The sequence below is a fragment of the Chinchilla lanigera genome, unplaced genomic scaffold, assembly GCF_000276665.1.
Source record: "Chinchilla lanigera isolate Chin_1 unplaced genomic scaffold, ChiLan1.0 scaffold00010, whole genome shotgun sequence".
In the NCBI taxonomy this organism is placed as follows: Eukaryota; Metazoa; Chordata; class Mammalia; order Rodentia; family Chinchillidae; genus Chinchilla; species Chinchilla lanigera.
This window is the reverse complement of record NW_004955411.1, coordinates 1,265,887-1,288,764: the sequence shown is the minus strand read 5'-3', so window position 1 is coordinate 1,288,764 and position 22,878 is coordinate 1,265,887. Positions and strand designations below refer to the sequence as shown.

Genomic DNA, 22,878 nt, shown 5'->3' with positions numbered 1-22,878 from the left:
CATGCAAAGCACATCCTGAAACTTATTTCAGACATTATCGTGATGAAGTTTTGTGTACTTATGATAAGAGTCTGAGTTTAAAGTACTACTACTAAAAATAATAAACGTGGAGATACGTGTACACAGAGCTGCACTGTGCAGGCAGCGTGTGTGTACACGGGTGCTGAGGAGTACTCAGAATTTAGTTCCTCACTTTTAGAGTCTTAAAGAAGCCGAGGGTCCGTCATGCACACCTACATTGCCTCATCCTAAGGAAACTTTAGCAGGGTTTATGTGCTCCTGATTTTAAAATATTAAAAGTTCTTTTCAGTATTTTTAAAAGGCATTATAAACATGAGAAGCCACCTGTAATTTAGTGGGAAATTTTTGATATGTATGTAATTTTTACACATTAGCTGCTTATGTTAAACTTCGTTGTTAGAGCAGAGGTGTGGAAGGCCGTGATCTTGGTAACATTAGGAAGAGCATGAATAGCCGTAATGAAAGCAACTGCTGTTCGAGAATTTCACTGCATCGTATTCATTAGTTATGTAGAAGATAATGTTATTCTAGAGAACAAAGATTTTAGAAAGTGTAATGCTAAAGGCTTGTGAGCATATATGCATGCGTCCTTTTTCAACCTCATTTGCTATGTGAAGTCAGTAAAGGTATCCAATGAGCCAGGGACACTAACCTCTTTTTCTAAGATATATTTTCAAACCATTTTCATTCAGTCGACAGAGCTTTTAGAGTTTATTTACACAGTTTCACAGTCACAAAATCTCTTGAGCTCGGTCAGATCTCCCAGACATTCGTTTCATACTAATGGGTATGACACATTATTTTACTTTGTAGGAAGAAATCAAAGAAATTGAGGGACCAAACTATCATTTGAACATAACACTGCAGAAAATGTGACCCAGATAGTGTATACATCAGTTACACATGGAAAAGTCCTCTCAACCCTAGGTGTGCAAACTCCATTGTGTCTTCTTTTCTTTTCTTGTTTTTTTCTGGTTAGTGTTAAAGAATTTGCTGCATTGCTATAATATGTGGATCAATACATTGGCTTTCTGTAATCAAAAAGAAACAGTAATAAATGCCATCTAAAGTTATAAATGTGTGTAAATTATAAAGTTCTAAAGATAAATGTGTCTACCATGTGGCTTAGCTTTTTCTTCCCTTCCTGAGTCTGTGATGTCCCTGATTGGTAGAATCCTTTAAATTTCCTCTTCTAATTTTTTTTTCCAGAGAAGGAGAACAGTCTGTGATATTGAGTGCTTGCGGTCCTATTACTTTAATTTCAATGCCTTTAATTTGTATTTGGGTTACTTTTCTGCTTTCCAAACTGATGCTGCTCTACTGTGTGTTCCTGCCTCCCTCTTCTGTTGTTTATTTTAAAAATTTAAAAACTGACAAAACAACAATGTAGACAAAATCAAAACAACACAAAAACAACAAAAATGATACATGACCTCAAGACAAAATGATAGGAATTTACAATGGTCATGATACTGCACACTGGTATCTTCAATGAAGTTGCTCAGGCCACTAGATATGAGTGCAAGATGGATCCGACCATCTTCTAACATGCCCCTCTTTGCTACGGTGTAGTCACTGAACACTTTTAAGTAGTGGTTTTGTCAAGGGCTTTTCCTCCTAAGTTTTCCTTCTCCCACCCTTAGCCTTCATTTCCTTCCCATTCCTTCTCCACTCTGCAGTCTCACGGTCCGCACCCTTTAGATAAGCCAGCTGCCTTTTGAAATCCCTGGTCCCTCCCCTTCCCTGTAACCCGTGTTCAACTTTAGTTCTCACACGGTTGCTTTCTGTTCTGCTTTCCTCCTTGTTCTTTTTCTGTCTCTCCAACTGTTGCTGCTTAATCTCGGTTACTCACTCATCTGAAAGTGAGCATTTCAGAATTTTCTCTCTAGCTCTGTTCCCTTCTGTGTCTTACTCCTTCCTTACTGCCGCTGCTTCCCGGCTTCAGCCTGCATTGCTACGTACAACCCCAGCGTGACTGTCTTCCGGGCCTCAGCTAGCTACTCCACCTGATAGCGCAGCATTTCTATTTCCAGGGCTCTCAAACACATGTGCAGGTATGCGGGAGGTGAGGAAGCTCCCTGAACTTTCCCGCCCGTCTGCTCCTCCTCACGCGGACAGCACTGAAATCTTAGACCCCATACTTTGAAGTCACTGTGGTCCGTCCCTCTCGGCAACCTAGTTTCATCGTGGTATGTCGGGTTTTAGATTCCGCCAAGTGTACCTTGTCCACAATCTGCCTTCCAGTTTTTTGTGACTGGTTACCCCCCATCCTCTTAGCCTGTCTTTCTGCATAACAACTTGGATTTCCTCTAGCGTCTTGCTTGAGTGATCAATGACTGTCAACTTTCTCTGATCCGAAACCTCTGTGCCTTTGCATTTTTCCTTCGCTGTCCTCCTCCAACACCTGCTTGCTAAATCTGATGGGCTCCTTCTTCTGCCTCAGAACCTTTCCCTTTGCCTCTCTTCTGCTAGAAATGTGCTTCTCTGCGCCTACCTTGTAATGTTGTAAATACTGTATTTCTGAGCAAGAAGTTTCAGTGTGACATGCAATGATTTTCGTACCCCGTAACTTTCCAACAGTCTTCCTTCCCAAAGGTGGAGTGATTTCCTTCCCCAAGTGTGGACTGAGCCTAGTGACCCTAGTGCCCACATAAGGGCAGCTGTGCACTTAGAAACAGTATTTGTGTGGTCGGGCAGGACATACATCATGCTTTCCCCCGCTTCCAGTGGAACTGCCACTCGGAGGGAAGCCAGAAGCTGTGTCAGGAGACCACTCTTGAGCCCATGCAGAGGTCCCTGGGGTGGAGCTGAGATTTCCTGCAGTGGTGTGAAGGCAGCATGTGGAGACTGGCTTCCTACCGACTGGAGATGACTGCACCCCTCATCTGGAAGTGCCTTTGAGTTCGCACCAGTCAGCCAAGCTTCACTCAGATTCCAGAGCCGCATGAGCTCTGAGATAAAGGATGTTTATTGTTTCAAGCCAATGCATGTTGGGAATAACTTGCTATTCAATAATAGATGACTAATACAGTATATTTTCCAGAAGATCTGCTCTTTACTAGTGAGATGATATTATTCATAAGAATTCTTAGTTTATATCACTGACATACTTTTTAAAATCTAGCTATTCATGTTGTAGGTTTTTTGTTAATATGTTTTTAATTTGACATATTAATACACACTTTTATAAGCTTCAGCTGTTTAATAAATCTTGTAAATATGTAAGACCTTAAAATATGAATCACATTTATGCTATCCATTTATTATCTTAACATTTTACATTTTGGGAGATTTCTAGATATCAATGTGTAGTATCACCCATGTTTTCACCACCTAAAGTTTTATATTTCTGATTATGCTGTGTCTCCAGCGTGAACATATTGAAGTGCTTTGATTCTTCTGAATTAATTTACCTGCACAGCCAGTTTCTAAATGAAATCTGAGGTCAAATACATGACAAAGAAATAATAAAAGAAAAGTAATTATTTGTGCAAGAACCTTCTAGAGTTTAGCACCATGGCGTTTCCCTTTGATAAAACTTTACACAGAGAAATATTTATTACTAGGCCTGAATATTTATTATGAGGGCCTGAGGTGGGGTAGCTCAGTGGTAGAGTCTGTGCTTAGCTCAGGTGATAACCTGGATTCAAATCATTGAAATTATTTTATTATATATAATAAATGTGCAAATGTACATACTTTATTATAGCCTTTCTGTCCATCTCCATTTCTACAGTATTTGACTTTCTAATGACTTTCAGTGCCAAAAATACCAAAATACAATTATATCTTTATATTTTTATTTTAATGCGATCGGTGTGTTTTATGGCGGTCAGGAAAACAGCAGCACTATCTGAATTCAGCTGTCCTTTTAAAAACCCTGTCGGGGGCTGGGGATTTAGCTCAGTGGCACAGCGCCTGCCTGGCAAGCACAAGGTCATGAGTTCAATTCCCAGTACCAGAAAAAAAACCTGTCAGCCATACTACTTGTGTGTAGAGGGTTAACTTCAGCCTGCAGCTCCTTCACAGCCAGCACTGCAGAGTGGATCTCGCAGGTCAGCCCCACCCGTGCTGTGTTTCTCCGTGGTCTCCAGTGGCCATGCTGTTCACCGATTAATTGGCTTTCCCAGTGCCCTGTCTGCATTCAGGAAGCAATGCCTCTGCCACGCGCTTGTTGTAAAAGTCCTAGGAGCCTTCTTTGCCCAGTAGAATATGGTCAAATACTGTGTGAGGTCTTTTCGGATGCTGCTGAACCTCGTGACCCTGGGTAGAATGACGGTCCCAGGCATAAACTGAGAAAATATGATCGGCTTTCTGTGATTTCACCTGCATGTGTGGTGTGTGCCCAGAAAGTGTGTGCGTGCCATAGGAAAAGCAGACACAATCTAGTCTGTGCAGGCATCTTATATTGAGAGAACACACTTGAAGAGATTTTAATTAGAGTGTGTGTCCTCCCGGGGAACCTAAGAAACAGCACTCTTCAGGGTTTGTCCCCAGCCCTCTGCTGTCTAACTTGGCATTTTTGTTTCTACCCAGTTGAGCACAAAGCCTGCTCCCTCCTGTGGAGTGGATGACACCATGGAAAAGGTAACGGGTCCTTAGAAGGTAGGATTCAGATACAGAATGATTTCATTATGCCAGGAGAGTAATGCCAGAAAGTGGGAAGGGACGTGGGGAAGGAGGGGGGAAGACATGGATGGGAAAAGCATTGAGGGGTATTACGTGCCTGTAACAGCTCCCCACAACAAAGGTAGTCCTTAGGTACTGCAAGCATGTATTGCTAAAAAGTAAAAATTTGAAGAAAAGAAATAAGCAGAAATAAATCTGATATTGTGTTTGGAGGAGGCACAGACAGAGCAGGAAGGTAGGGCATGCACGAGCACGGACCCTGGCATCAGGCTGCCCGGCTGTGACTCGCAGACCTACCAACTAGCTTTCCCTGTACTCGCTATGAAGCATTGTGCCTAAGAGAGTATTTAGTTCAGGGCTCATAAACGCTGTGAGATAGGTATTATTATGATGTTTTTTCTGATAAAGAAACTGGGCTTTCATGAAGTGAAGGAATTTGACCAGGGTCAGCAGTGCCATGGGTCCAAGTTGCATGCAAATGGCCGGTAACTCTCCCACTCTGAAGCTTAGGTTTTAGCTTGTTTATGGCCAGAGCCTTTAAAGATAGTTTAATGTGTAGACTGTGACTCAGAAAGGATGTGGGAAGATAACCCTAGCCCCACAAACCCGTATCAGTGAGAAGGAACTTTACAAATAGATATTAAAGAAAGCTTTACTATCCGTCCTGGAGAGAACACCGTTGGTGCGGCTGGAACTGCCGGGTCCTTGGAATTGTGCCGGGCAGTCGGTGCCTTTTCTGGGTCTCTCCCCAGGGTAGTTTTGTGTAAAGTCCTGTCACATCTCCTCTGCTTCTTGAGACTTGCACATATCTGTTTCATGTTCATCTTTCTTTGTACGTTCAGATGTGTCAGTTTGTGTTTCTGGGTTTCACTGCTTTTTGGATTGTTGAATGCGCCTGTGTTTGTTGAAAGGCCGTAGGCTGTAGTGTCCGTCCCTGTCAATAGTCTGTTAATTGTCGTTGACTTCCAGTGCAGATGTAGACTGCACTGAATTTACACTATTTCTGTACACTGTTTCTGAAAAGTTAAGGAAGAATATTCTATATTTAAAAGTGTTTTTTCCATGTAATATTGACAGAATAAGAATGGCAGAAATGTTTTGGTACTGCAAGTCAGATTTCTGTAACTGTCAGGGAAACTTACCTAATTGGCATTTATACATGCAACCTGAAATTCTTGGAAGGAACTTGTTTGATAAAAATCAAGTACATTTGTTGAATATTAAACATAATTAGATGTTATTATCAAGTATAGATTCTTAGAGGTCACACTGAAGTACTAAGAATGCAAAAGAGTCTGAAAATAGGTTTGACTTGATCTTGTAAGTATTCACCTGGAGGTTATCTCTGTAGCTCCTCCACTGCAATCTCTTTTATTATCTTGTCACTCCTGCATTCCTTCCCATCTTTTCTCTGAAGCCCTTTCGGCTACTGACCTAGGAACAGATATACCAGCAAATACTGCTACTGTCCTTATGGGAGCAGTGCACGATGTAACCTAACAGGAAAAATGTGCCATCCGGGTAGTGGGGACCTACAGATGCAAGATAGTCCTCATAACGTGATTCATCTGCAGTAATGTTCGTGATCTTCTTGCTGATAAGTCCTAACCGCACTGTTACATGTCCTGGGTAGTTTAAATGTTACAAAGAGGAAAATTCTTAAGTGAGGTTAAAAGTCCTAACATTTGTTTGTATGCTGTTTAATTCCTAGAAATAGGCAGTAAGGGTGAGACCCTGGGGGAGTTTCCTAGAGCTTTAATGGAGATCCTAATAATCCCATCCAAAAAATTTTGTAGCTGACTGACAAAAGATGAAACAATGCAGAAACCTGACTGAGAGTTTTGCTGTCAAAGTCGAGTCAGGGTTTAACCTTTTATATGGTAAATTTATAATACGGAATGTGTTAGCCATTCTTTATTTTTGTCTGAACTGGTAAAAAATGAGGCAGTAGGAAAGAAATGTAAACAATACGGAGGCATCTGGCAGAGCGGTGAGAAGGGTCACGTGACCGGTAGCAACAGGCAAGGCCCGGGCAGGAGGGGAGCTGAGACAGGATAGAGTAGAACCCAAGCTGCTTCCTAATCGACAGCCTTAGGATTCAGCGAACACTGATGCTATGATTAAAGCATAATCAGTTAAAACAAGGATTTGGACGAAGGGATAGACCTGAGTGCATAGGGAAAATGTGTGAAGTATTTTTCATTTTTAACTAGTAATACCAGAAATTTCAAAGATTATGATGTCCCTTATACTCCTTGAGTGACACGTGTCTTCTTTTCCTCCTCTACTCAGGCTGATCTTTCTCGGGCGACTAACGATACCTTTTTGCCTCCCCTTTTGAGTAGTTAGCTAAGGTTTTTGCCTGTGCTAGGGACTCCAAGGACCCAGCGTAGGTTCTCGGTTCTCCGTGGCTTCACCTTGGAATCAGAGAGGAAGTGTCCGGTATGCGATAACTCGCCCATGGCTGCGTTCAGCTCTCGGCTCCTCCTGAGTGCCCTCGGACCCAGACAGGAGTTCCCCGCCAGCCCAGCAGTGGTGCCCGAGTGGTAGGGCTCTGCAGGGACGCAGCACCAGCTCTGTTCAGGTGTGAAGCAAGATTGAGCATTCCCTACACCCCTGGGGGACTCAGTGGGGGTGACTGGCCTTTCATCATGTGACCAGTGATGTGCTGAAAACTGGGACAGAGGTCAGAAAGAAGGAGGCCTGCCCCCGCGGCCACCAGGTCATGGCCGTGTCTTTGTGGGCATCCCCGCTGGACAGTCCCGGCCCTGCAAACTGAGCACCACCCTGTCGAAGTCCTCATCCGTCTGCTTTTTAAACAGTTGACTAAATCTAAATTGTTTAAATGGGTATTTCAAAGGACCACAGTATGTAGAACATCTGAGTTTAGAAAAAAAGCTAGATAATTTAAACCACAAGGAGCAAGTAAAGGTACCAGAACTCTTAACAATGACCCCATAGAGGTAACACACATGGGCTGAATGTAGTGGATGTTTTAATATCTTTTTTGTCTAATTTATCATCAAAATTAAGAAAAGTTTGATTTTTCTTTTATAATAATGTGGTTTAATGTATCAAGATAAGTTACTGACTAGTCCCTCAGTCAATACATGATTTTGTAATATGATTTGATAAACACCAGATATTCCAAAGAATTATACATAAGTCCTGGTAATATATTATGATTAAATAACAACGTACAGAAATATACATTCACAGGAACACTTAGTTCTTATACATAATCTCCTTTATCCAATATATATTTGTGTATACATATTTATAAATATATATAATTTTTTGCTTAGGTATTCTTTCTTGTTTACCCTGAAATGTATTCCATTTTATTCTTTTATGATGTGTTTAGGGTGAGAAGTAGGTTAAATTTAAATTTCCTTACAGGTAGATGGTGAAAGCCTACTTTTTAATATGTGCACGGGTCCCTCCCGCAATACCAGTCAGCTGTTAAAAAGCCACAATTATTATCTTTCAGCCACAATTATATTTCAGCCAGTTTTATTTCTTTAGCATTGAGAAGCCATTATCTAGTGAGTCTTGTTATATTTTAAACTAAAGAAGATCATTTCTATCATTGTTTTACTAGTCAAATAGTATTGAAGAACGTGTTAAAGATATTTCCAGATCTCAGTGGTTTGGAAATGTTTCATGCAAAATAACAAAACTATGAGGCATTATTAAATATCAGTGAAATATAAAGGCTAAAACCTCTCAGGAAGGCTGACTTGGAGTTCTTTATTTTCTTTGCTCCTATTTGATCTTTACACACAGGTCTCTACCTCATGCCCCACTAACTTGTTAACAGTCTAAGTGCTGTACATATTGTTCACACATTTGGCTTGACTGAGTCACCGTGAACTTTGCCAGATGGCAAAGAGCAGATGTGACCAGCAGTCTGGCTGTAAAAAATAATCCACCCAACAAACACGAGATTAACAGTAGTTCCTTAAGGCTCTCCTTGGCCAGAATTTAAAGGAAGGAAAAAATAAATGGAATGAACACTTAACAAAATCTAGGCAAGTATTATTACCTCATTAATTGAACTAATGGAGATCTCTGCTTTCTTGGGATTTCATGGGGAAAAAAAGTCTAATAATGGTGAGGATACTTTTCATGGGAGTTATTTGTAGTTATTTCATTGGCTCAGAAATTGCTTATCTCTTCTTACCGATATTTAAAAAGGAATTATTTTGTGGTGCTGGGCATCAAACCCAGGGCCTTATACATGCTAAGCAGTAACTTCCAGTTCTTCCTCCATTTGTTTTTAATAAACTAAGCAATTTATTTCATGATGCATTTTACTTATACTGTTGGAATTAGGATTCCTTAGTAGGTGTGATTCTTCCATTACGAACGTTGTTCCTAAGGTGTGGTTCTACTTTTGAGAAAAAGTTCATTTAAATACTCTGAGATCTGTCTTATTTAAATATTACATGGAAGAACATGGGATTACTAAATTTTTAATTTTTGAATCAATGGAAGAGATATTTTCAAATGATCGTGTTTCGCTGTCCTTTTCTTCCTGGTATGTGTTTAGAGCGTGTAATGTTTCTGTTCCCTGTGTGGAGCTGGGGTGTGTGGAGAACACGCCCCATTTCCCTCACTGCCCCCTCTGCCTCACCTCTCCCTTCCCACCCGCTCGTGTTCCCCTTCTCATCTGAGGAAGATCTATTTCCTACTTTAGATTAGCTATACTTTTTTGAAGGAAAAAGTTTTAACCATAACTTTCATACCTTGCATCACTTATTCATACATTGCAAATCATCCCTCATGAATTTTAATGCACTTGTAATTGACCCTTTGAGGTTGATATTCTGCCCACCTGGTTTTGGATGAAGCTCACCAAAGATTATAGAGGAAAAGTACAATGTACTCCTAGCTTCACTTGATGACAGCGTTGTGGATATTGCCAGCACACTGAATCAAGACTCCAAGCACAACGTACAGGCGAATTCCAAGAATGGAAGTCTGTGTGCAGTTATTCCTTGCCCTTAATGGAGCTTTAACCACGTGTGTGGCATCAACTGGTACTCTAATAAAAGTGTGTGCGTTTCCCCCGATTCTGGCCGGAAGGGGCAGCAGCACACAGTTAATTCAGCATCCTGGGCAGGAAGCTGACTAGCATCAGTCATAGCTTCATCACCCATTGTGGGTTTAAAGTAGATATTGTTTTGCACAATCCTGAGAGTTCTGTTTCTGCTGTCTTGTCCTGTGTCTGTAGACACAGAGATAGCACCACGTTTGACCCAACTCACAGCACCATTCTGAGAAACTTGATTTTAAAATACTTTCTGCTATGCAAGAGTTACTAATCCACAGTTAACTAGGATTCACGTGGTTTCCACTTCTAAAACTGTGACATTTAGAACGTATTCAGGATATGCTTTCTTTTGAGTATCAGTCAGATGACCTTTGGGGTCTCCCATTTATTTCATGAGGTTTTTCTTTGGTACTGGGAATCGAACTCCAGACCTTGTGCTTGCTAGGCAGGCGCTTGTACCGGTGAGCTGTATCCTCAGTCCCTTCCATCTATTTCAGGCAGGGTTCATGCGTGACTGCTACCTAGACCAGAGACCGGTAAACCAAGTAGTAACCGCCACACGTATGTTCTTCCCCAGCCCCTTCCCGGGTGTAGGTCTCAAATGAAAACCACTAGGGCAGACTGCTGAGATAGTGCTTTATTTGGAAAAGTTACCAGAACTTTGAGGACTTTAAAAAAGAAATGCATGGTTTTACTTGTGTGAGAAACTCAAAATGTATACATATGTAAATAAGGAGAAATAGAAGATAAATAGGAAATAGAGAGTTCAAATAATTCCCCAAATTCTCTATTCCTTTGTATCAAAAATATTTCAATATGTATGCTAACTCGTTTCCTTGATACTACTGGTTTCTCTTAATTATTGAAAAGAAAGTTTCGTGCTACCGTTTGTTTCTTTTTGTCTTTGAGTAAAGCTTGTACATTCTTTTAGGATTAGGGCATGTAGTATATTAACTATTGTTATTCTCTTAGTTACTTTGTTATGAAAGTTTGTTTCTTTCATAGAGGAGTATAACTTTTAAATATTTTCTTAGTATCATTTGTTTTACATTAAAACAAAAAGAAATGTAAATATTTGCTTATTTTAAAAGTCTTATATATACCTACACACATACAGAGTCTGCCAAAAAAAATATACCTACTTCAGGAAAGAAAAACTTGTGTAAGTATTTTAACACTAAATTTATTGAGACATCGTGAGATTGTTACAAGTTACCTTGGCTCTATAATTACAAGAGGTGCTCAAGTGTGGCCATCAGCTTGCAGACGTTTGTTAGTACAGGGAACTGCTGCTTGGGTGACCTTGGTCGCTGAGATTGCTGCACGTGCATTTTCAGCTTCTCTGAGGGCTGGCAGAGTGGGGGGCATTTTCTGCGACACAGGACGACCTCTAGGGTGCCCCATAGGAGAGTAACACCATGCAGTGAGAGGTGCTGCATCTATGGTGAAGAATTCACAGTGGAGTCTATAAAGGATTCCGAAATCATTCGTCAGAAAGATGGATGAGAAGCTGGAGGCCCAGGGCCTTCTCCCCAGCCCCAGCTCTCGCTGGCCTGCTGACTCTGGAGTTCCTGCTTCCTTGTCAAATTCACCAGGCTTAGAACCAAATTCTTCCTTTCTGACTCAGCTCCCTGTGCCTACCAGCGATGTGGGGAGTCCAGAGCTGTGGAAATTACTTCAGGGACCCTCCTCCATGGGCTGTAGGGTTCTGGATCCCTCTGGAGTGGTCTGGGGTCTTGGTCCTGGCCGTTTGCATGAGGTTTTCTATCTCCGCTCCCACCCGCTCCGCCCTCCTTTGCTTTCTCCTCCTGCCCAGGCCTTCCGGCCCCTGGTCTTTCTAGGGAGTTCTTCCTTGTGGCTCAGGCTCCTTTGCATGATTTTTTTTTGTCGTGTTTTAAGCACATGAAGTAGAAAAAGCGAAATGTGTCATAGTCCCGGGGGCTCACGCTGCCTTCCCAGGCCAGCTGTCCCGGGCAGAGCGAAGAACAGAAGTGAAGAAGCAACTGCCCCCCTTCCCTGCTTCTCCTTGACACCTTTTGTTTTAACTCGTGTGTCTCAGTCTTGGGGAAAGTGCACTGGGAGAGGTAACACCAGAGTCAGTGTGTAACTGTAACACAGACAAGCATGGTTAACACATTCCAAATTTCAGTTAATGTTTAAGTACTATCTAAAAAAAGCATTAAATTGCTGTTCATCCTTAAAAACAGCAAAAAGAACATGAACCTAACAGTAGGGTTTTGACCCAGATGCTAACATTGAAAGAAATGCCCTAAATATTACTTAACAAGTTTGAGTTCAAAAGGCCTTCTGACCGGAAGTCTAAACCCGCAGTGCATGGTTTTTACCTGGAATGTTAGCGAAGGGCTGTCCTCACAGTGAGGGCGGAGCCTCTTTCCTTTCTGATGCCTATGACTTTCAGTGTAGTTCCAAACTAGATCTGTCATGGAAAATGTTACCCCTGCCTTTCTGACACCCTCTCCTTCCCTCTGCCCAGGGGACTGGTGCTTTGTGCTCCTTCTCAGTTGCCTGGGTTAATTTCTTTAGGTCATCTCAGTAATGGAAACTAAAGGTTACACTGTGTTATTGAACTGCTTCACACGTCAGCAATTTGGGTAACTTTGACTTTGAGTGTTTTAATGCCCATCTATATAATTTTTATGCCGTTTGATTTGTTTCCAGGTAAGAAGTGTCAAGTAACTTAAATCACAGCCATATTAAAGTGTCTCACAAATTCAAACTTGAAGTTTGCTTGTCAGAACAGAGGAGCCCCTTTAATATTATTAGCATCCTAATGTATAAAAGTTACAATTATTCAGCCTATAGAAATATGTGGAGTTTAAGTAAGTTCTAAAACGCCATTGAATCAAATCTAACAAGTTGCTCTGAGGATTTGGGGGTAATTTTTCTCCTCCATTTTGTCTGCCTCATCTCATTGTTTTCACCTTTAATCATTCACTTCCTTTTTCAGGTAGCTTAACTATTTGAGGACACACAAATATAGAATATATTTTATTCTCAAATGACATTTATGTAGAATGTCACTGCGGGGTGATGCATAAGACATGAAATTTTCTTAACTTCACGGATAAAACTGCTTGGTATAATCTGATGAATGCCCTTGGAGTAATTGTCAGTATTTCAGCTTTTGAAAGAAGTAATCTCAACTTTGATAAAATGTTAATTTATATACATTAACTATGCCTAAAACAACCCTTTAGCCAATAACACTGCTTAGTTTAAGAAAGTAAATATATTTTATAATTTTCCTACCAGAAAGAATGGAAAGTTTGCTAATGAGATTTTAATCGTAGTCTTTAAGACTTGTGAATAGAAACTGCTTACAAAATACAAAATGTGCAACTTCCAGCCCAACTGCAAAACGTTTCCTTGGTCTGTGACTCTGTATCATCTGTGTAGAGCAGATGTCATTACGTATTCAAAATACAGTACTCAGGAGGTCTGAACAGTGTGTGCCGTGAGATGGGCTTATTCAGTTCATATTGGCTGAAGCTTTCAGACCTGGATGGTCTGAAAATTATTTCCTGTACTTCTTGGCCAGCTGTAAAACAGAAAGATAATGCAAAATTTACACATACCAGTGATGTTAAAATAATCCAGCGGGGGAAAGAGGAGACACGAGGGGAAATGATGAGATTAGTCACATAGCCATTGACCGTCGGATAGAAACCCTATTCATGCATTACAGATAGTGCACATCATACTGAAACCTCTGTATATTAAAGTTTTTATTCAAATGGAAACTAATATCGAATAAATAGGATTCCTTTTGTCATGTGTGTGGTATTTTCATGCCAGGTTAATTAATTCTTTATGGTTGATGTCAAAGTGAAACAATTATTGGGGAGGATGAACAGTATCTTCTTAGGGTGACCGTACAGTTTTGCCTTTTCTTTTAATCTTTGGAGGGATGTTTGGTTAAGGTCACCGTGAATTTAAAAGTATCATCCTAGGGTCAGTTTTGCTGCCTCTGACTCCTGAGTCCTCTCTGAAAGCAGGTTCCCTGCATGAGATGGTTTTATGTCACCTTGTGTATATATCAGACCTAAACAACAACGTTATCAGATAGTGAGTCAGGGTTGAAAGTTTCCTGGTTGTTATGTAAATATCTCTTTGAGGTCATTTTGTTGAAGTCCAGACAAGGTCCAGTCCCTCTATTGTGTTTGGTTCATATGACTTTGTCTTTTAATCTCTAAGCATTTGTATTTTTTTCTTTAAAGTAGAGGCCGAATATTTAACATTCTCATGGTGTCTTTTGAATGGAGGAAGCTAACCCGTGTTCACATTAACTTTAGCGATGCACTATGCAAAGTTAGGTTTATGCATAAGGCATGTGTCATATGACATTCCTATAGGAAAGGACAAACTTGTAGTTTATTTTGCATAGTACAAGTTGTATAACATAATAAAAATAACCTATTTATTATACCTTGAACCCAGCACTTACATTTTGCCTCACCTTTAAGGATCACTTTTCATAAGATTCACTGGGCTCGCGTTTTGCCCGGATGCTGATTTCTGGTCCCCGGCTTCTTCTCAGTGGGTCAGTCTTGCCGGGCGCTGCTCGCTGATGTGAGAGCCCTCTGTGTCAGCCTGAGGACCCCAAGTCCTGAGCCCGCCTCACCGGTCATTCGCGGAACATGTCTGTGAAACTGTTAGCTCTGGTGAAGGCGCAACTGCGTGCCTCAGCACCACCCCCATGCCCCAGCCATCCCACTGGCACTCGAGGCAAGGGCATCAGGTGACAGCCCCCTGTCCCCTCTCTACTAACACTGCCAGCACCCTAGCCTGCCCCCTGTCCCCTCTCTACTAACACTGCCAGCACCCTAGCCTGCCCCCTGTCCCCTCTCTACTAACACTGCCAGCATGGTTCCACTGTCACCTATTTTCCTCTCTATCACCTGAGCAGCTTTTTTGCATAACCTGATTCTAAAGCAAACACCGCTGAGGTCTCACACCAGCAGACAGAGCTCTTCTTTCCCTCCTGACCCTTTGCTGCACACCCACCTTTTCCGGTGTGCCTAAAATTCTTAGGTTTCAGTAGTTAACAGAAAAGAAACATAAATAGATGCACGGGTGGGTGGCCAGAGGGATGGATTGATAGACAGACAGAGAGAAAGGAAAAGCAATACAACTTTTCATCACAGTTTGGCCTAATCTGGTCACTTTCCTGATACACAAGATGTATTATTTTTTAACTTTAGGTTTTCTTCTAGTGGCACAATAGTGCACGATGCAGTGTAGGTCTCAGGAGGTCTCTGCCGTTCTGTCTCTGTTGTTCCCCGTAGTCAGCCAGTGAGTCTTGTCAAACAAATCATCTTTTACAACTGTACTTCTATGATTTTATTCTTTTTTTATTCATTTATTGAACATGTGTGATAGTGTTTGTTTTGTTTTGCTCTTTTGAGAAAAGGGTCTCACTGTGTATTCCAGGCTGTCCTTAAACTCACCATGTCAACTTCCAGAGATCCTCCTGCCTCAGCCATCCAGGTGCTGGGATTATAGGCCTGTACCACCATGCCTGTTTTATTCCTGTGGATACCACCATCCACATTGGGATTTTATGATAAATTAGGACTAAATCCTCCCATTTCTTCTTACTTTTGGTAACTGTTCTTACTCACACAAAATATCTAAGCATATTAATATTCTTAAGTATTATTTTCATCATATAATTCCTTGGCCATGAAGTTTTAAATGGTTCCTTACTGTGCCTCATGAAATTCAGATAGCCTGGCATTGCCAGACATCTCTGCAGTCTGGACCATGCTTACCCTGTCTTTCTAGCCTTATTGCTCACTCCGCCCGACAGGTCCCATTCCCTGAGGGCCTAGGCACAGGCTTTGGAGCTGCGTGCTGAGAGCCTCCCTGCCCAGCTGCCCCTCTGCATGCCTCACTCTGTGATCTTCCCCGCATGACTGCATTCTCTGCCCTCTGCTCCCCTTTTCTCTCCCTGCCTGCAAGTAGGCTTGAACCTTTCTTCAAAACACATGACCCTGTGTATCACTGGATCTCAAATACGATGACAGCTCCACCAGGCCCGTGGTTGAGTTGTCAGAGAGAAGAGGCTGTCTCCCAAGAGGCCTCCGGAGAAGGGAATGGCCTGGTCGGCAAGCCTGACCCGTAAACTAACACTGACTGCTGCTCTCGCAGCCCTCCTCTCTGACCACAGGCGCCCTCCTCCAGGGCGCTTGGAAGGGCTCCCTCGCCTGACTGACTGGTGTTCTCCAGCTCTTCCTTTTCCCTTCTTGGGAAGGTAGACACAGCTATCCCAATGTACTTGAAGGCCATTAGGATCAGAACGGGAACATACATGATCCTGGAAATGCTTCTGGCTTGGATGCCGTTACTACACCTGGCCAGCGGTGCAGAAAGATCGCGTTCACGTCTCTGCCTGCACACCCTCCCTCCAGCGTAGCACGCAGGTGAACATGGGCTGTGTTCTGTCTACGACTCTGCTTTACTTGTGTGGCCAACCAACCGACTGCCACGTTCTCGGACTGAAATACGTACCTGTGGGAATGCTGCACTCGTTCCTGCGGCTGTCCTTCCTTGCGCACACCCTCCTCTCTGCTGAGGAACTGTGCGCCCCACCACCCTGATCCACTGTGTGTTGATATTTAGTTCTTAGAAGGCAGCCTCATTTCCCTCATGAATAATATCCACAGGGATGCCGCGCTCATTGTAGACTCCAGGTACCCACGACACATAGTTCTTAAATGCAACTGTTCCCGTAGCATAGTTTGATCATAATTTTATTATATAAAATGTCACATTAACTTGTAGAGTTCTGTGAATAAATCTCATTGAACTATGTATTCCTTGAGAACAGGAAGCACATAAACAGTGCACCCAAACAAAGCATTCTGAAATCTGGTATATGCTGGCTGTACCTACCTCAGAGCGAAGCATGGAAAACTACATACACTCAAGGTGTGAAATTAACCCAGAAGGATGCCACTCAGCAACTGCAAAACAGAAATCCAGAAAGATCAAATGTGACTTAATCTCACATAAGAGATTTACATGGAAAGTTTTCACATAATTCTAAAATGATTTTTAGTGTTTCCACATCTAAATATTCTTTTCCTAATTTTTTTTCTTATATTTGAATTAATTCTTTAATCATTTCTCATTTTAATATTGTGTTTATACACATAATTCATGAAAATTAAAAAGAGAAAATGAAATAATCACCTCCTCTTTACTATATTTTCATCTCCTGGGTCAGAATTTTGAGTAGTGTTGCTTTGTTCAAATCAATGATTTGAAATAACAGTTATAATACTTTCATTTTCCCGTTAATAGATTTCCTTTTAAATATTACCAGTGAAAATACCCAATTATATATATAATAATACTGCAAATTGAGAGGTTAATAGTAAACTATTAAGAAATCAGTTAAAGATATATTTGTTAATTTTTAATGAATGGCTTTTGTCTAACGTCTTCTGTTTTAGCAAGGTGCCTTATGCGTCTACTCTGCACCCACTACTTCAGCTTGATTGACAGTCATAGCCATAATCAAATTTATCCTGGTCTTCACTCTCAGTTCTGATCCCAAATCATGTCACGTTTCTATAAAATTCAATATAATAGAATTTTAACATTTTAAAAACATTGATGGTGGATGGGATACAGATGTATGCATTATTCTTCCAACTTTGCTGTTGGTTTGACAATTTTCATATCATTACTAAAAATTAAGATATCCATGGATATTACATTTTGACACTTAAAGTTATTCCTGTGTATTCCTTGAAATATTAAAGCACGACAGCATCACTGTGTATTTGAAAAATCATGAAGCACCATGGTTTCCTAGTAAAGTCTATGTGAACTTCAGAATGAAGATACAAGCTTTACTCTGTCTGTTTTTACACAGTACTAAAATTTGACTGAAATGTGGCCCTGATTTTTTATTAGCAGAAAATGATACAGAAGCAATTTTTATTTTTTAAATTTACTTTTACTGAAATACAAACGCATAAAAACATGCATACTAATGATGCACTATGTGATGTTTTGATATACTATGTGGTGCATTGTGTACACAGATTAAATATGTATCCGTCCTGTAACACCTATCGTTTCATTGTGCTATAACCATTAAAAATCTTTTCCAGTGTTTTGCGATGTACAGTGCCCTGTAGTCACCTAATTATGCACTGATATACAGAAATGCCTTCTTTTCCATAACCCCAGCTTAGCACCCACCCATCACCCTGTCCGCTCCCTCTCTTCGCTGCTCTGTGAGCTACTTGTGTCCGCCATGGCCTCCAACCCCTACGAGGTCAGCACATTCAGATCCCGTGTCCGGGTCAGACCCTGGGCTGTCTGTCTTTCTGTGTCTGGCTTACTTCTCTTAATAGAATGATCTTGTGTTCCTCCATGTTGCTGCAAACACCAGTATTTTGTTTTTTACCCACGTCTCTGTACCTTCCTTACCATCCATCAGTTGATGAGCACGGCTATTGCTCGGCTACTTTGAATGGTGTTGCGTGAATTTGATGATGCAGGTGTCTTTCACACATGGTTTCATCTCCTTTGCGTATCTACTCAGCAGTAGGATTGCTGGGTTGTAAGGTAGTTATACTGTTAACTTTTCGAGGACCATTCATACTGCCCCCTGTCATGGGACTGTGCTAGTTTACATTCCCCAAAAATAATACACAAGGGCTCCCCATTTTTCTACATCCTCTCTAGCACTTGCTGTATGTAGTCTCCTTCATGGCAGTTTTGATTGAGGTGAGGTGACAGTTTAGTTTTCATTTGTGTTTCTCTGACCTCAGGAACTCAGAGCATTTCTAAGATATTCTCTGGCCACTTGTGTGTCGTCTTTTGTGAATGATTGTTTGCTTTACTGCTCATGCTAAATGAGCTCATTGTCTTTTGGTTATTGGCTGTGTAGGGCTCCTTGTGTATTCTGTATGTTAACCCCGTGTCCGTTCTCTAGTTTGCAGACATTTCTCCCACTCTGTACACTGTCTCCTCACACTGGTTTTCACTGTGTTCAGCCTTTTGGTTTGATGTAATGCCATTTCTCCGTCTGTTTTCTTGTACTTTGGAGGTTTTGTCCAAAAAATTATTACTTGTTCCATTGTTCAGAAGTATTTTTCTCAGATTTCTCCTGTTGTCATTGTTTTGGGTCTAAACACATTTGTTATCCATTTTGGTTTGAATTCTGTAACTGTTTGTAAAGAGCAATCTATTTTAAAGAGTGTCCTGTGGTATCCTTAGATTTGGGATGTACACAAAGTTAGGGGCGCTCTATTCTACCAGCCCACCAGAATCTGCTTTGGCTCGCCCTGCCAGCACCTGGTGGGATCCAGATTGTGCCGGGTCGGTGAGGAAGGTGGGTGAGGACGCTCTAGAGGGCTGTAGGAGCCTGCCTTTCTGTGGGACGGCCCAGGCAGCTGCATGTACCATTCTTCGATCATAGCTGCTACAGTCGCTCGTGAGAGAGGACTTCCAGAATTTCTTCACAAAGTGGCAGGAAGGGCAGGACGAGTGCTTTTAGAGAAAGGGTGAATGCTTTGAGGGGGATTAACGGCAATGTGTCTTCTACTGTCAGAATTTTTATAATTTAAACAGTTCTGATCAATACTTATTCTACAAATTGGTGCTATGCTATCAACAGCCCAAGCACTTTCTACACGTCTCTGTTGACTTCTGTTATGGTATCTGAGATTCCTTCCCACTTTCATCAAGGGTGTTTGATCAGGTTTCTGAAAGCTATGTGCAATGCACCTTGTAATCCAGTTATCGAAGAACAGTGAAGAGTAGTTTTTTAATACATGCTGGATAATTTGGATTTTAGGTATAAGACGTTGTATGTCCATAGTGATACATAAATTAATTTTAAGAAATAAGCCCTAAGATGACTGAAGTGATTCAGGTCTCTTTTTTATGTATAAAAATAAAGATCTCTAATATATGTTTATGACAGAGCTTGAAATCTCCATCTACTCTTATTATTTCAATCATTATCAAGAACAAATGAAAAGTTATTGCAAGGTAGAATGTTAGAGCCAGGTCCATGCAAGGTGCTCTCTGGCTTCGTTGATTTGTTATACACGGAGCCTTTTCACCCACTTCCCCAGGATCCCTCAGTCTATAGGCGGCCAAACTTACTGTCTATGGGTCTAATTACTTAGGCCTCAGGAATATTAGGGCCAAAGAGACTTACTCTACGTAGCTACTTTTTTTTTTTTTTTTTTAATCCATGTAGCACATTATTTTTGACAGGTTTTTACAGTCTTTGAGATATGTATCCCATAAAGTGACCGTTTATCCTTACTGTGTTTCTATTATCCATATTTTTAAAGTTTTCCAGTTGTACTCAGTGTTTCTTGTAAGCACAGTTAGTGCAGCACTCCGTTACCCTTTGTGTTAAGATTTGAACTCCCTGTTAGTTTTCCTTCTGTTAAAAAAATGACTCCTCCTGTTGCTGTTCAGACAGTTTATCAAGGAAGTCCAAATCCCTTGAAGCAAAGCATGAAAGGTGCACCATTCCATTTGTGACAGTGACAGTGAGATGACTCCGGGACGCCTGTGTTTCATCAAGCATCTAGGTCATGCAAAAGCACGTTGCTGCCAGCTTTGTACCTTAACAGATTACAAAGGGAAAAGCAATGTAGGATTAAGAAATGAAGCACTGATAGCAGTGCAGCATATTTCTATGGAAATGCAGGGAGGGTTTCAGCATCAACATCGCAATGAATATTTTTCCATCAAATCCATCAAGTTCAATTTCTTGTTATTTTTATTATCACTGGTTTCTTTTATCTTTTGTACACAATGTAATTATACGTATGAACATTGCAATATTACAGAGTCACACAGACCCTGCACCATCTTCAGCTGTACCATTCAGCACAAGTAGCTTATTTTCAGCGCGAGGCATACATCACCTATTTTCCTAAGTCAGGCTGTGGACCGGATACTCTCTCTTTCAGGATTTAACTTTCCCTCCAGATCAAACCAAACATGGACCAGATTTTCCAAATCCTTCGCAATCCATATAAAGTCTTTTTAGCTACTTTTATTTCATGCTCATAAGTAAAATCTTTGTGTTTACATTTAGGTTGTTTCATTAAACATTTGTTAAATATTACTGTCCATTCTATCTTTGCCTTTGTGTCTTTGCAGTGCTGCTCTTGAAGCTTCAGTAGCTAAATAAATCTTTATTCTTATTTCAGGTTTATCCTTGAAGCCTTTTTGTCTGTTTCATTTTACTGTATAAACATTCCTAACAACCGTGTACGTCATTGTTATCTCGAATGGCCTTAAATTGTGTTACGCATGTGAACTTACCAAGGTTAATGGACAGTAATGGTACCACTTTAATTCAGTGTGAGCTGCAGGGTCTGGGCCACTGTACAGACATTTAGTATTGTACAGTAAGAGAGATAAGTGAGAATCAATATCCTTGAGTCAGAGTCTCTGAAACTACAAAGATGTGAAGTTTCACTCAGATCTCAAAAATGAACCATCTAAACCCCAAAGATATCTCGAAAATTTTTCTAAATCTGATATTTCTGGTGAATCCGCTCATTTATTTACTTTTTAAATTTTTAACATAAGAATAAATAATGTAGAATGAAGAGGAAAACTTTAGTATATAAAATCACGGTAGTCTAATGAAGTGGTTTCTGTATTGACATATAATCAGTTGATGCACTTCTTGAAATCTTTATTCTAATCACAGGCATACTTTTTCTTTGATGATATATTGTCATGGTGCTGATTTCTACAGCAGAGTGTGATTTAAATAACTGGCTGGGCCTGGAGTTATCTCAGATCAGGCCTGGCACACACCATTTCTAATTATTACTCTTTTCCCAGAACGCAGTCCCCCGTAAGAAAGAGCTACAGTTTGCTTTGCCTCTCATGGTGCCGCTGACACTTCCCGTAGCTCCCACGGCAGTGTGTCACTCCCAGCAGGTTCAGTGAGCGTGCAAGGAAGCAGCAGCCCTGAGAAGTGGCCAGACTTGGGGGACATCAGATAAGCTTGCTGGAGATCCACAGTCTCTTCTCCGGGACACTGGTATCTTATATTATCTGTCAGGCAAGAAAGATGGTTGTTCGTTTGGCCTTTAGTGTGATAGAATTATCTACGGCTGAGTAACTTCAATTGGCTTTTGCAAACAAAATCCTTTGTGACCTGGTGTGTGTGTGTGTGTGTGTGTGTGTGTGTGTGTGGTTCCTTTTCAGAGTCTAAAGTAATTTGTTACATGAGACTGTCTGATAATTAAAAATGAATTCTTAGATATATAGGTTAAGGAATACTGTGGTACAGCAATTACGCTTTCCAGTTAAAAGTGACTTATTCTTTCTAGTCAAAAAATTAGTGCTAGATTATACCACGCGTGTACCTTTAGAGGAAATTTTATAAAATAAATTTATAGCGTGGGTGCTTTGCCTTCGTGATCTTCATGCCCGTTTATCACCGCACCACTCATTAGTGGGAAGAACGTGCATTAGACAGTAGCTGTCATGTGGTTTGAGGACTGTGACGCACTTGATGGAGCAAGGGACAGTCACAGACCCTGGGAAGGCCCGGCACTGATTTACACACAAGCATGGCCTTCTGGCTCCGTGTTACAGATGACCCTCTGCGGGCCCTCAGTCCTGCTCCTGTGATGCCTTTACTTTTGTACACGCCCTGTCTCTTGTTGTCTCCTCAGATACTCTCCAGAAATCTGTCTCCCCCACGTCTCATCATCCGTTCTCACTCTGTAATGGAGCATTTCAGCAGCATAAAGACATGTGCTGTTATTTCTCTTCCCTTAAAACTAAAGTACATCTTACCTTCATCCAACTTTACAGGCAGCAGTTGTTCTATTTCTTTGCTTCCTGTTGTAGCCAAATTACACAAAACAGTTGTCTATACCTGGATTTCTTCTGCCATTTTTAAAAAGTTCAATACTGGGACTGGGGATATAGCTCAGCAGCATAAGCACCTGCCTGGCAAACATATGGTTCTGAGTTCAATTCCCAGTACCAAAAAAAAAAAAAAAAAATTCAAGACTGGTAATGGAACCCAGCACCTTCATACTGAGCTACATCCCAGCCACTTTGTATGCTTGTTTATTTGTTTGTTATTTTCACACAGAGTCTCACTAAGTCACCAAATTACTCAGGCTGGGCTT

General features: G+C 41.1%; 1 protein-coding gene across 2 annotated transcripts in view; it reads left to right on the top strand.

Annotated features, from left to right (window-relative positions):
• Positions 1-22,878, top strand: part of Fam83b (family with sequence similarity 83, member B) — a 57,904-nt gene that overhangs the window by 18,084 nt on the left and 16,942 nt on the right. Inside the window, exon 1 of one of the 2 annotated variants that reach the window (XM_013510904.1) lies at positions 20,218-20,228. The exons of the other annotated variant lie outside the window; for it this stretch is intronic. The gene's annotated coding sequence lies outside the window, so the exon portion shown is untranslated. Of the gene's footprint in view, positions 1-20,217; positions 20,229-22,878 lie in introns of those variants that run through there. 2 annotated transcript variants of the gene reach the window in all.